The sequence below is a fragment of the Schistocerca gregaria genome, chromosome 3, assembly GCF_023897955.1.
Source record: "Schistocerca gregaria isolate iqSchGreg1 chromosome 3, iqSchGreg1.2, whole genome shotgun sequence".
Taxonomy (NCBI): Eukaryota; Metazoa; Arthropoda; class Insecta; order Orthoptera; family Acrididae; genus Schistocerca; species Schistocerca gregaria.
Window position 1 is genome coordinate 510,293,171 of NC_064922.1, and position 12,408 is coordinate 510,305,578.

Consider the following 12,408-nt stretch of genomic DNA (forward strand, 5'->3'; position numbering starts at 1 on the left):
GAGACGGAACATCCCTCCACGAAGAATGAAATTTATTTGGCTACTTTTCCAAGAACTCCAGTTTCTTGCCTTTCCGAGTCCCCTAATATTTCCGCTAAAACCTTATTAGTTGCCGACTGGGGTGGCCGAGCTGTTCTAGGCGCTTCAGTCCGGAGCCGCGCGACCGCTACGGTCGCAGGTACGAATCCTGCCTAGGGCATGGATGTGTGTGATGTCGTTAGGTTAGTTAGGTTTAAGTAGTTCTACGTTCTAGGGGACTGATGAGCTCACCTCAGAAGTTAAGTCCCATAGAGCTCAGAGCCATTTGAACCATTTTTTGAACCTTATTAGTTAGACAAGGAGACAATCTGTAGGAGAAAAAACGGTGCTAAAACAGATTGTTTACTTTTAACAATCACGTCACCAAATTATAATTTATTTGGTTTGTTTATTTAAGGTTAACGGCTCTGAGCACTATGGGACTTAACAGCGGAGATCATCAGTCCCTAAGAACTTAGAACTAATTAAACATAACTAACCTAAGGATATCACACACATCCATGGCCGAGGCAGGATTCGAACCTGCTACCGTACGGGCGCGTGGTTCCAGACTGAAGCGCCTAGAACCGTTCGGCCACTCCGGCCGGCAATTTAAGGTACCTCAATCGAAAAGTCTGATAATGTTCTTGGAAATCGCCGCGGTGTACAATATAGATGTCACCAACAAGGTGTGAGGAATCTACGGTGCAAAAATAGTGAAACAGATAAACAGCTTTCTGTAGTTACATATCAAAATGATAGGAGTTAGATTCAGTGGTAGTAATATTGACGGCGATGGTGGTAGTTTTGGCAGATGTAATAGGTATACTATTAGTACCGTTCATAAAGAAACGAGCTGGAGGCTGCAAAAGTAAAATCGCTGTAAGGATCGTAATGCCATTGCCTACGCAAGAACGCGTGGTCTTTGTAAGAGCGCTGAGATCCGGAACTCGCCGTTAGAGGGACACGGGCGCACACCGACGTGACTACAGAGCGAGCACTGCCCGCGTCGGCCATCCACTGCACTCAGAGAATTGGAGGCTTCAAAAAAAGAGCAAAAAAGTGTAGTAGTGTCCTTAGAGCGGAAAGGATTGCGGGGAACGGAAATTCACCGGAAAATGGCAAAAGCATATAGAGAGCACTGAAAATGGTTCAAATGGCTCTGAGCACTATAGGACTTAACTTCTGAAGTCATGAGTCCCCTATAACTTAGAACTACTTAAACCTAACTAACCTAAGGAAATCACACACATCTATGCCCGAGGCAGGATTCGACCTGCGACCGTAGCGGTCGCGCGGTTCCAGACTGTAGCGCCTAGAACCGCTCGGCCACTTCGGCCGGCTGGAGAGCACTGAATGTCCGTTGCAATTCCACCCTCAATTTGACCGCTCGGGAAGTGGATGCCACCGTAACTCGCCGGTCTTCAATGATGACGGCATCCACTAGCTGGTCAAAGGTATCGGTATTGCGGCGAGGCGTTCCAGATCGTGCGTCACCGGCCAACAATATCCGTCCTTTCTTGAATCGCTTCTGCCACACCTTGACCCTTGCAACGGACATGCAGTGCTCTTCGTACACTTGTGAGATTCTTTGATGATTTTCTGTTCCGCGAACTCCTTCCGCTGTCAGGAAACGCACTAAAACCCTTTGCTCTTCTTTTAAAGCATCTATTTCTCGGTTTACAACGCGTCTGAGTGCAGTGGGCGGTCGACGCGTGCACGTGCACGCTCTCTTCACGTGGATGTGCGTCCGTGTCCCTCTAGCGGCGAGTTCGGAATCTCAGAGCTCTTACAAAGAACACTCGTTCTTCCGTTTGCAACGATCCATTCATCGGTTTTCATTTTACAGCTTCCGGCTCGTTTATTTTTGAATGACCCAAATAATAATAATAATTTTTGCTATATATTTTTAACGGAAGAATGGTTATTATTTTATTCAAAGTGAATGTAAAAATGCAATTATAGGCAGGAAATAGACCTATTGTGAAATATTAGATAATATGCTATAATACAGAGCGACTGTAGAATATTGGTTAACAGGCTATAATATCGAGTAGAGAAATAAAAAAATGTAAGAAATAGTTGTTTGTACGTAACTTTATCTTTGTCCGATAGCATGACACAATCACATGATTCCTGGCTCCACCGCAGAGACATCTTCATCTTACTATCTTTTATATTAACAAAATCTGGTGATATCCATGAATACATAACATGCGACAACACTAGTTCACAACATTTCTGTGAGATGTCGTACGTGAAATGTTAATTCAATTTTTTTATATCATAAACCTTACACTTTATACTAACCTTTCTTTAAAACAAAGTTTAGGTGTTACATTTCTAAACAGTTATTGTCATGGTGCAAAAATATGGGAAAATTAAGAAAAAGCACAACTGACAATTTGAACTGTTCGATTCGCTCGAGAAAAAATATCGAAGCTACTGACTGCAGTTATATTATGCACGTTCAAAAGTGACGTTACTTCTTTTTGTATAATAATACTGACAGTGTATTAAAATACACAGCACTATCATCAATTTCAACACAGATCTTATCAAGTTCACCTAAGATCTTAAGTCTGAACAGCTGTAGCCCCTTACAAACATACAGCGGTCGTTGCAAAGGGCGAAGCAAGCAGGCGCAACGGTTGCCAATACACGCGATTTCGGAAGGAGGGAGGTTCAAAAGCTCGTCCGTCCTTCACAGCCTCTGTTTACCGTGTTTTCCGAGGAAAATGCTGGTATGATATCTTTGAATAGACTACGGTTTAATTCTCTCTCTGCCCTTCCGCAAACTGAGCTTGTGCTCCGTCACTACAGGCTTGTTCGTTAACGAGGAATGAAACCCTGAGCTCTCTTCCTTCTTTTTTTGCGAAAGATAAGCAATAATTAACGAGTCTTCATGACAGATCAAGACTATGAGCTAGACCAGGACTCATCAGCAACCTTGCCCATCCCGGGCAAGTGCTCTGGAAACTGAGATATCCAAGCACGGTTGAGAATTCGCCTTCACACATTTACTTCTGCTACTATCTCTCTCCTACTTTCCAAACTCCACATAAATTCTCCGGCATATCTTGAGTGACTAGTATTCCTGGAAGAAACAATATCGCACGGAGAAATTTTGGAGGACAACGATGCAATTCCACGTCCGGGCCTCCAGAATTATGTTTTCCGTGGTTTCCCTAAATTGCTTCAAGCAAATTCCGTGATGGTTGCTTGACAGGGAACGGTCGATTTCCTTACTCATCCTTAAAAAGCTCGAGCTCATATTACGTCTCTGATGACCTCCATGTCGACGTGACGTAAACTCTGATCATCCTTGCCTCCCTTTTGTGGATAAATGGCTTAGTCACTGTCTAAGGGAGCTGTTGCAGAATGAATCTGGTGCCGAGCCGTAGCAGGTACTGTCAGAACGGAATCTCTGAGCGCGGGTCTTGCGTCGTGTCTGCGTAGCTCGGCTGGTGGGAGCACTTGCGCGCGAAAGGGAAAATTCCAGGTCCAGTCTCCACCCAGTATATACAGTTTCATCTGTTAGGAAATTTCAGAATAAAGCAGATTCCGCTGCAGAGCAAAGATTAATTCTGGAGAAAATGCCCCTGGGCTGTGGCTAAGCCATTTTCCGCGATATCCCTTTCTCCATGAACGCTAGTCCCGCAAGCTACCATGCAGGAGTTCTTCTATGGACGTTGGGAAGTAGGAGAGTGGAGCGTAGGAATCCACGGAAACTTATCCAGGAGAAGCAGGCAAGACTATAAAATTGCAATTTTGATATTAGGAAGAACTAAATTTTGTCGGAGAGATAAAAAAAATATTATACCCCAGAAAATTTATGGTTATCATCCATTTGCATTTATGTGTGAAAATTCTGTAATGTATAAAAACTCTATACTCCAGATTCCTGGCAGAGCACAAGTTCCTCACTAGGCTTCCGTCCACTCTACCTCACCCACAACCCAACCCTTGTGGACACCTATTACTGGTGAAAGTCAAACCGTGAGAGCGAAGCCTGAATGGTACCTGCTTACGTATGAGCATTCCCCACGAAAGATAAATGTTTCGGGTTAGAGACCCGGTCTGGCAAACAGTTTCGATCTGCTAGGAATTTTCAAAGCATCACACGCTTCGCTGCAGATTGAAAATCATCCCGAAACTAATCGATCATTCGACTTCTTTGAAACTGCATCATAGATCAGCGTAGAAACAGCGCAGATACCTGCACCTCGGCCGCAGGTAATCATTCAGAGAAGTTAAGTGTATCTATTTCTTCAGAAAAATATACAGAAGCCTAGGTTCTAATGTGAATACTTCCACCGTAAAGCGAGCAACATATTGGCTCTGTACTTCATGTAAAGCCGTATTTCGATTCCCCCGAGAAGGAAATTGTAGTTGAGAACACGAGTCGGGAGCAAAAACTGCAAATTTTTGCAACGAAATTCAACATCGAAAAAAACTGAAACAGTAACCTCCATCACAAAATACATTAGAAACGTCAACGTGCAGCAAAAGTAAATTTACCTAAGGACAACAAACGTAGTGCTCACATAAGTGCATTTCACATCCGATGATATACATGAACCAGCCTCAACAACAAAAATAGTTTGTCCAAAAAATACCACTAATACAAAGTAGTTTCTTAAGTAGATTTCAAGAAAGTAATATAAATTGACGACTGTTTAATGAATATCACTTCACGGAATTATTCTCAGTCAAATGTCCGAAATGTGTCGAAGATTTCTGTGTTGTCATAAGCTTGCGATATCTTCACTCACACTTGTTCTCTGGAACCTGGTGATGACAAGAACTCCTTAGAAACTGTTTTGTCTTCCTCCTTAGTACGGACTAAAATGCAACATAATATGTTCATTACTTTTGTGAAGCACAGATTTTCGCTGTAAAACGACCTTGAACCAACACAAACTGCTGCCCTCAGTATTCTTGCATTAGTGAAAACAATACGGTCTGTCATCGTGAGGCGAATATTACGTCATTAGTCAGTGTAATTCGGTATACAATAAGTGAGATTATACAGAGTTGACACACTGTCCCTGTAGCGGCAAATGGAGAAGAAATGAAGTTTAACACCGATGCGCGTCCTGTACTGATTACAACATCCCGCTTATTGTGTGTCGTACTTCTGCGAAGGCGCTTGTTGAAACGTAAAAATCATTCCGCTCGCTGAACTATACTAAGCCGTCGACAGATACTGTCGAAAGAAAAAGCCGACGTTCTGATAAAGTCCCGCTCTCACTATCGTTTCCCGGATGTTAGGCAATCTCAGATTATCTGAACGACAGCAAGGCTAGAAGTAACGCTTCACATGCCTCGGATTGAGAAAGACGTCAGTAAATTTCGTAGACTATTTACATAACTGACAAACGTTTCTTGGGATATTCTTTACTGAATATGTTTCCCTGAGATATTTAAACCAGAAGAATCGTAAATATCAGATACAAATATCTTAAGCAGAGAGAGTATTTTCTATACCTACAAGTCTTCTACAGCAATGGCTAGCTCGTTAGAACATAAACAGCATCGGAAAATTACGCACATGACTCTAATTTCAGGACTACTAGTACTGAATTCAGGACTATGTTGACTGAAAATAGTTAACGTTAACAACAAATGAACGATTAGTACTCACAGACAATATTATAAGGCATTGTTACATGTTCCTTGTTCAAAAAGCGAAAGCACTGTCAGGCCACATAATAAGTATTATCCAAATCAGCAACATGAATATTTCATGGACACGAATGGAAGCGCCGCAGACATTGTTGTCTCCACAAGACGCAGGTAATGGAAACAAAATATACTAATCAGGTGAAGCAGAATATGCAATTAAATCTCCGAAATACAGAAAGTATTGGAACTGACATGCGTCACATGCTTTTCTTGCAAAAATATGCGGCGGGTAGATAATATCGCTATCGTTAAGATCTCTCCTAGAAAGACAATTAAGTATTACCTGATGATAGACAGTGGTGTAGCGTCAGTTATCCAATGGAAGGTCTGAAATCACTGCTTCGACAAGAAAAATACTGACTAGGGATAGCATTCACACAACCGCTTCCAACGTTACCGCGCCCGTGCAAAGCTGCGACTGTCGCGCTAAGCGACGAACACGTGCGGCCGTCGGCCCAAGGCACCGCCCATCAGCAGGGATGCCAACCGCTGCGCCTCAAAGTAACTAACACAAAATATTGCGGCTTTATTGTTACAGGCATTGGACTACTTCTAGTGGTTTAGGTTATTTTCGCAACTCTATTTTACATGCAACAGCGGACATAGTTGACGAAAATTAAAGAACTAGCTTTCACTGATTCTCTCAGACAAAATATTAACTAAATATACTACAATGATGTTCATTCATAAGATTGATTTTCGTTTAGTGCGCAGTTGCATATTTTTGATTGCATATTGTTTAAAGATTTTACAGACGTAGTCTAAGTTATTTGACAAAATTGTATTGGCTCCCAGTTTTTATGTTTTGCTGTAGAACACGACATACAGTAGCATAGCAACAATTCCTATCCCTCTGCGTCAATGGTCAGGCACGCATTTCCATAAAGAGTAAATAGTTAACGATATTCTCTTTCTAAATGGAACTGGAAAGTTACCAGACTCAGGTATCCTTCTATTCTTCCATGAAATGTAATTTTTCCTGTGACTACGAAGACTAGTTGTGGCAACGTCTTCCACAACGAACCTCTCCGTGCACGCATTTCCATAAAGAGTAAATCGTTAACGATATTCTCTTTCTAAATGGAACTGGAAAGTTACCAGACTCAGGTATCCTTCCATTCTTCCATGAAATGTAATTTTTCTGTGACTACGAAGACTAGTTGTGGCAACGTCTTCCACAACGAACCTCTCCGTGCACGCATTTCCATAAAGAGTAAATAGTTAACGATATTCTCTTTCTAAATGGAACTGGAAAGTTACCAGACTCAGGTATCCTTCCATTCTTCCATGAAATGTAATTTTTCTGTGACTACGAAGACTAGTTGTGGCAACGTCTTCCACAACGAACCTCTCCGTGCACGCATTTCCATAAAGAGTAAATAGTTAACGATATTCTCTTTCTAAATGGAACTGGAAAGTTACCAGACTCAGGTATCCTATCATTCTTCCATGAAATGTAATTTTTCTGTGACTACGAAGACTAGTTGTGGCAACGTCTTCCACAACGAACCTCTCCGTGCACGCATTTCCATAAAGAGTAAATAGTTAACGATATTCTCTTTCTAAATGGAACTGGAAAGTTACCAGACTCAGGTATCCTTCCATTCTTCCATGAAATGTAATTTTTCCTGTGACTACGAAGACTAGTTGTGGCAACGTCTTCCACAACGAACCTCTCCGTGCACGCATTTCCATAAAGAGTAAATAGTTAACGATATTCTCTTTCTAAATGGAACTGGAAAGTTACCAGACTCAGGTATCCTTCCATTCTTCCATGAAATGTAATTTTTCCTGTGACTACGAAGACTAGTTGTGGCAACGTCTTCCACAACGAACCTCTCCGTGCACGCATTTCCATAAAGAGTAAATAGTTAACGATATTCTCTTTCTAAATGGAACTGGAAAGTTACCAGACTCAGGTATCCTTCCATTCTTCCATGAAATGTAATTTTTCTGTGACTACGAAGACTAGTTGTGGCAACGTCTTCCACAACGAACCTCTCCGTGCACGCATTTCCATAAAGAGTAAATAGTTAACGATATTCTCTTTCTAAATGGAACTGGAAAGTTACCAGACTCAGGTATCCTTCCATTCTTCCATGAAATGTAATTTTTCCTGTGACTACGAAGACTAGTTGTGGCAACGTCTTCCACAACGAACCTCTCCGTGCACGCATTTCCATAAAGAGTAAATAGTTAACGATATTCTCTTTCTAAATGGAACTGGAAAGTTACCAGACTCAGGTATCCTTCCATTCTTCCATGAAATGTAATTTTTCTGTGACTACGAAGACTAGTTGTGGCAACGTCTTCCACAACGAACCTCTCCGTGCACGCATTTCCATAAAGAGTAAATAGTTAACGATATTCTCTTTCTAAATGGAACTGGAAAGTTACCAGACTCAGGTATCCTTCCATTCTTCCATGAAATGTAATTTTTCTGTGACTACGAAGACTAGTTGTGGCAACGTCTTCCACAACGAACCTCTCCGTGCACGCATTTCCATAAAGAGTAAATAGTTAACGATATTCTCTTTCTAAATGGAACTGGAAAGTTACCAGACTCAGGTATCCTTCCATTCTTCCATGAAATGTAATTTTTCCTGTGACTACGAAGACTAGTTGTGGCAACGTCTTCCACAACGAACCTCTCCGTGCACGCATTTCCATAAAGAGTAAATAGTTAACGATATTCTCTTTCTAAATGGAACTGGAAAGTTACCAGACTCAGGTATCCTTCCATTCTTCCATGAAATGTAATTTTTCCTGTGACTACGAAGACTAGTTGTGGCAACGTCTTCCACAACGAACCTCTCCGTGCACGCATTTCCATAAAGAGTAAATAGTTAACGATATTCTCTTTCTAAATGGAACTGGAAAGTTACCAGACTCAGGTATCCTTCCATTCTTCCATGAAATGTAATTTTTCCTGTGACTACGAAGACTAGTTGTGGCAACGTCTTCCACAACGAACCTCTCCGTGCACGCATTTCCATAAAGAGTAAATAGTTAACGATATTCTCTTTCTAAATGGAACTGGAAAGTTACCAGACTCAGGTATCCTTCCATTCTTCCATGAAATGTAATTTTTCTGTGACTACGAAGACTAGTTGTGGCAACGTCTTCCACAACGAACCTCTCCGTGCACGCATTTCCATAAAGAGTAAATAGTTAACGATATTCTCTTTCTAAATGGAACTGGAAAGTTACCAGACTCAGGTATCCTTCCATTCTTCCATGAAATGTAATTTTTCCTGTGACTACGAAGACTAGTTGTGGCAACGTCTTCCACAACGAACCTCTCCGTGCACGCATTTCCATAAAGAGTAAATAGTTAACGATATTCTCTTTCTAAATGGAACTGGAAAGTTACCAGACTCAGGTATCCTTCCATTCTTCCATGAAATGTAATTTTTCCTGTGACTACGAAGACTAGTTGTGGCAACGTCTTCCCCAACGAACCTCTCCGTGCACGCATTTCCATAAAGAGTAAATAGTTAACGATATTCTCTTTCTAAATGGAACTGGAAAGTTACCAGACTCAGGTATCCTTCCATTCTTCCATGAAATGTAATTTTTCCTGTGACTACGAAGACTAGTTGTGGCAACGTCTTCCACAACGAACCTCTCCGTGCACGCATTTCCATAAAGAGTAAATAGTTAACGATATTCTCTTTCTAAATGGAACTGGAAAGTTACCAGACTCAGGTATCCTTCCATTCTTCCATGAAATGTAATTTTTCCTGTGACTACGAAGACTAGTTGTGGCAACGTCTTCCGCAACGAACCTCTCCGTGCACGCATTTCCATAAAGAGTAAATAGTTAACGATATTCTCTTTCTAAATGGAACTGGAAAGTTACCAGACTCAGGTATCCTTCCATTCTTCCATGAAATGTAATTTTTCCTGTGACTACGAAGACTAGTTGTGGCAACGTCTTCCACAACGAACCTCTCCGTGCACGCATTTCCATAAAGAGTAAATAGTTAACGATATTCTCTTTCTAAATGGAACTGGAAAGTTACCAGACTCAGGTATCCTTCCATTCTTCCATGAAATGTAATTTTTCCTGTGACTACGAAGACTAGTTGTGGCAACGTCTTCCGCAAAGAACCTCTCCGTGCACGCATTTCCATAAAGAGTAAATAGTTAACGATATTCTCTTTCTAAATGGAACTGGAAAGTTACCAGACTCAGGTATCCTTCCATTCTTCCATGAAATGTAATTTTTCTGTGACTACGAAGACTAGTTGTGGCAACGTCTTCCACAACGAACCTCTCCGTGCACGCATTTCCATAAAGAGTAAATAGTTAACGATATTCTCTTTCTAAATGGAACTGGAAAGTTACCAGACTCAGGTATCCTTCCATTCTTCCATGAAATGTAATTTTTCCTGTGACTACGAAGACTAGTTGTGGCAACGTCTTCCGCAACGAACCTCTCCGTGCACGCATTTCCATAAAGAGTAAATAGTTAACGATATTCTCTTTCTAAATGGAACTGGAAAGTTACCAGACTCAGGTATCCTTCCATTCTTCCATGAAATGTAATTTTTCTGTGACTACGAAGACTAGTTGTGGCAACGTCTTCCACAACGAACCTCTCCGTGCACGCATTTCCATAAAGAGTAAATAGTTGACGATATTCTCTTTCTAAATGGAACTGGAAAGTTACCAGACTCAGGTATCCTTCCATTCTTCCATGAAATGTAATTTTTCCTGTGACTACGAAGACTAGTTGTGGCAACGTCTTCCGCAACGAACCTCTCCGTGCTTGACATTAAGAAAAAAAAATCTTGAATTTCGAAACAAAAATAAAATATTTATTACTATTTAAAAAGCTGCAATTTCTCACTCGTAAGTTTGATAAAGTGAAATTTTTAATAAGTGCTGTAGAAGTAAAACTTATTACACATACCTTGTGGCTACGTGGTTAAGTCCGAAAAACGCGGCTCCCGCTACAAATGGCTGCATAAATCAGTTCAGAGGTCAAGAAATGTGAGGGCTGTTAGGATTATACATAGTAAAATACTGTAGTGATCGTATCAATCTTGCATCTAACTTCAGTTACTTATTTGTATGGGAGATCACTTGCGGGGCATTTCTATCGTAACGTACCTTTTTCACACGTTTCATAAACGGAAAAGATTGAAATAAAAAGAGCAAACTTCAATGGGAGACACCAGTCCGTTCTGCATTGAAAATCTTGTGCTGTTGTAGTCGGAACAGATGACAGAAATCAGTATAAATTTGGTAATCAGCGATTGTGCGTTACTGGATTTAGCGTGACATGTTAGAAATTTAGAGACGTTCAGTTCAGCAAAAGCAGCGCATAATTAATGGAAACCCTGCCTGAGGGTTAGAAAATGAAAAAGAGGTGATGGATATATTTTCCGAATATTTTAGGCTATTTGTAATGAACCAGTTCCATCTGAACTCTTATGACATTCCCAATTTCTAGTGTTTCTGAAATTTCTGTGGCTAGCAGTAGTTCACCAAGCCTGTGCTGCTGAGATGTTCCGTGTACAGAAGAGATGAATATCAGCCTAAGTACCATTCACAGAGTGTACATTTTCCCTTGCTGGCTAAGCCGCGTTACGATTGAGCTAGTAACTTCGGAACGGTTCTCAATAGCAACCAGATACTTGAGCTTGCTGGACATTGTAGAAATTAACTGTAGAATCATTCGGAACACAGGCATGCACCTTTTGCCTTTAAAGCCAAGTGTTAAATTGGTTTGGTAGCGAGTGAGGTATGAAATTACATCATGTTTCGTTCTAACCAGTCGAACCGAACGAGGAAGGGCAGTAAATAAGACAAAATTGTCGTAGTTACCCTAAATCATGTGAGCAAAATAATTGGGTGACTCCTAAAACATGGCCATGTCTGAATCGACTTCGTGATCTATATCTCAACACATTGAAGTCGCCGGGAAGCTAAAATGGGTATACACATAATGACGTTCCCTTTCACATGGAGCGGCTTTTTAACTTTATGGAAAAGTCTACACCTACATTTATATCCCGCAAGCCTCATTGGTTTGTAAGGCGGAGAGTGCTTCGCTTGCCAATCTAACTTCCCCTTTCCTGGTCCATTATCGAGTGGTGCACAGCAAGAAAGTGCCTCGGTAAACCTTCATATAAACTCTAATTCCTTCAGTTTTCGCGATATGTGCATGGAAGGAAGTAAAATGTTACTCTAGTCTTCATGGATTGTGCGCTCTCGAAATGTCGTTAGTAAACCACAACTTGATGCGCCACGCCTTTCTTATAGCGTCTTCCTTAGATTTTGATGAGCAGTTCCTTGACGCTTATTGTACAAAAATGTGTCTAAACAAGTTTCTCTTCTTTGGACGGTGTTTGTCTGCTCTGTTAATTTTACTTGATAAGGATCATCGATTGAAAAGCAATATTCAAGAACTGTTCGAAAGCGGGTTCTCAATCAACTACCTTCGTAAGTGGACTACATTTCCTTGGTATTCATGCATTTAATCTCCATTTGAAGTCTGTCTTTTTGCTACAGTTCGTTTCATGTTATTGTTCCGTCTTAAACTGATGATGTGATGTGTGTGAAATCTTATGGGATTTAACTGCTAAGCTCATCAGTCCGTAAGATTACACACAACTTAACCTAAATTATCCTAAGGACAAACACACACACACCCATGCCGGAGGGGGGACTCGAACCTCCACCGGGACCAGC

General features: G+C 41.1%; 1 protein-coding gene across 2 annotated transcripts in view; it reads right to left on the reverse strand.

Moving 5' to 3' along the window:
* The window catches only part of LOC126354674 (CYFIP-related Rac1 interactor B), a 423,392-nt gene extending 417,255 nt beyond the window's left edge, over positions 1-6,137 (reverse strand). The window contains exon 1 of one of the 2 annotated variants that reach the window (XM_050004475.1): positions 5,990-6,137. The gene's annotated coding sequence lies outside the window, so the exon portion shown is untranslated. The remainder of the gene's footprint in view (positions 1-5,989) is intronic. The other variant, XM_050004473.1, reaches the window with a different exon arrangement.
* Positions 6,138-12,408: the final 6,271 nt, after the last annotated feature.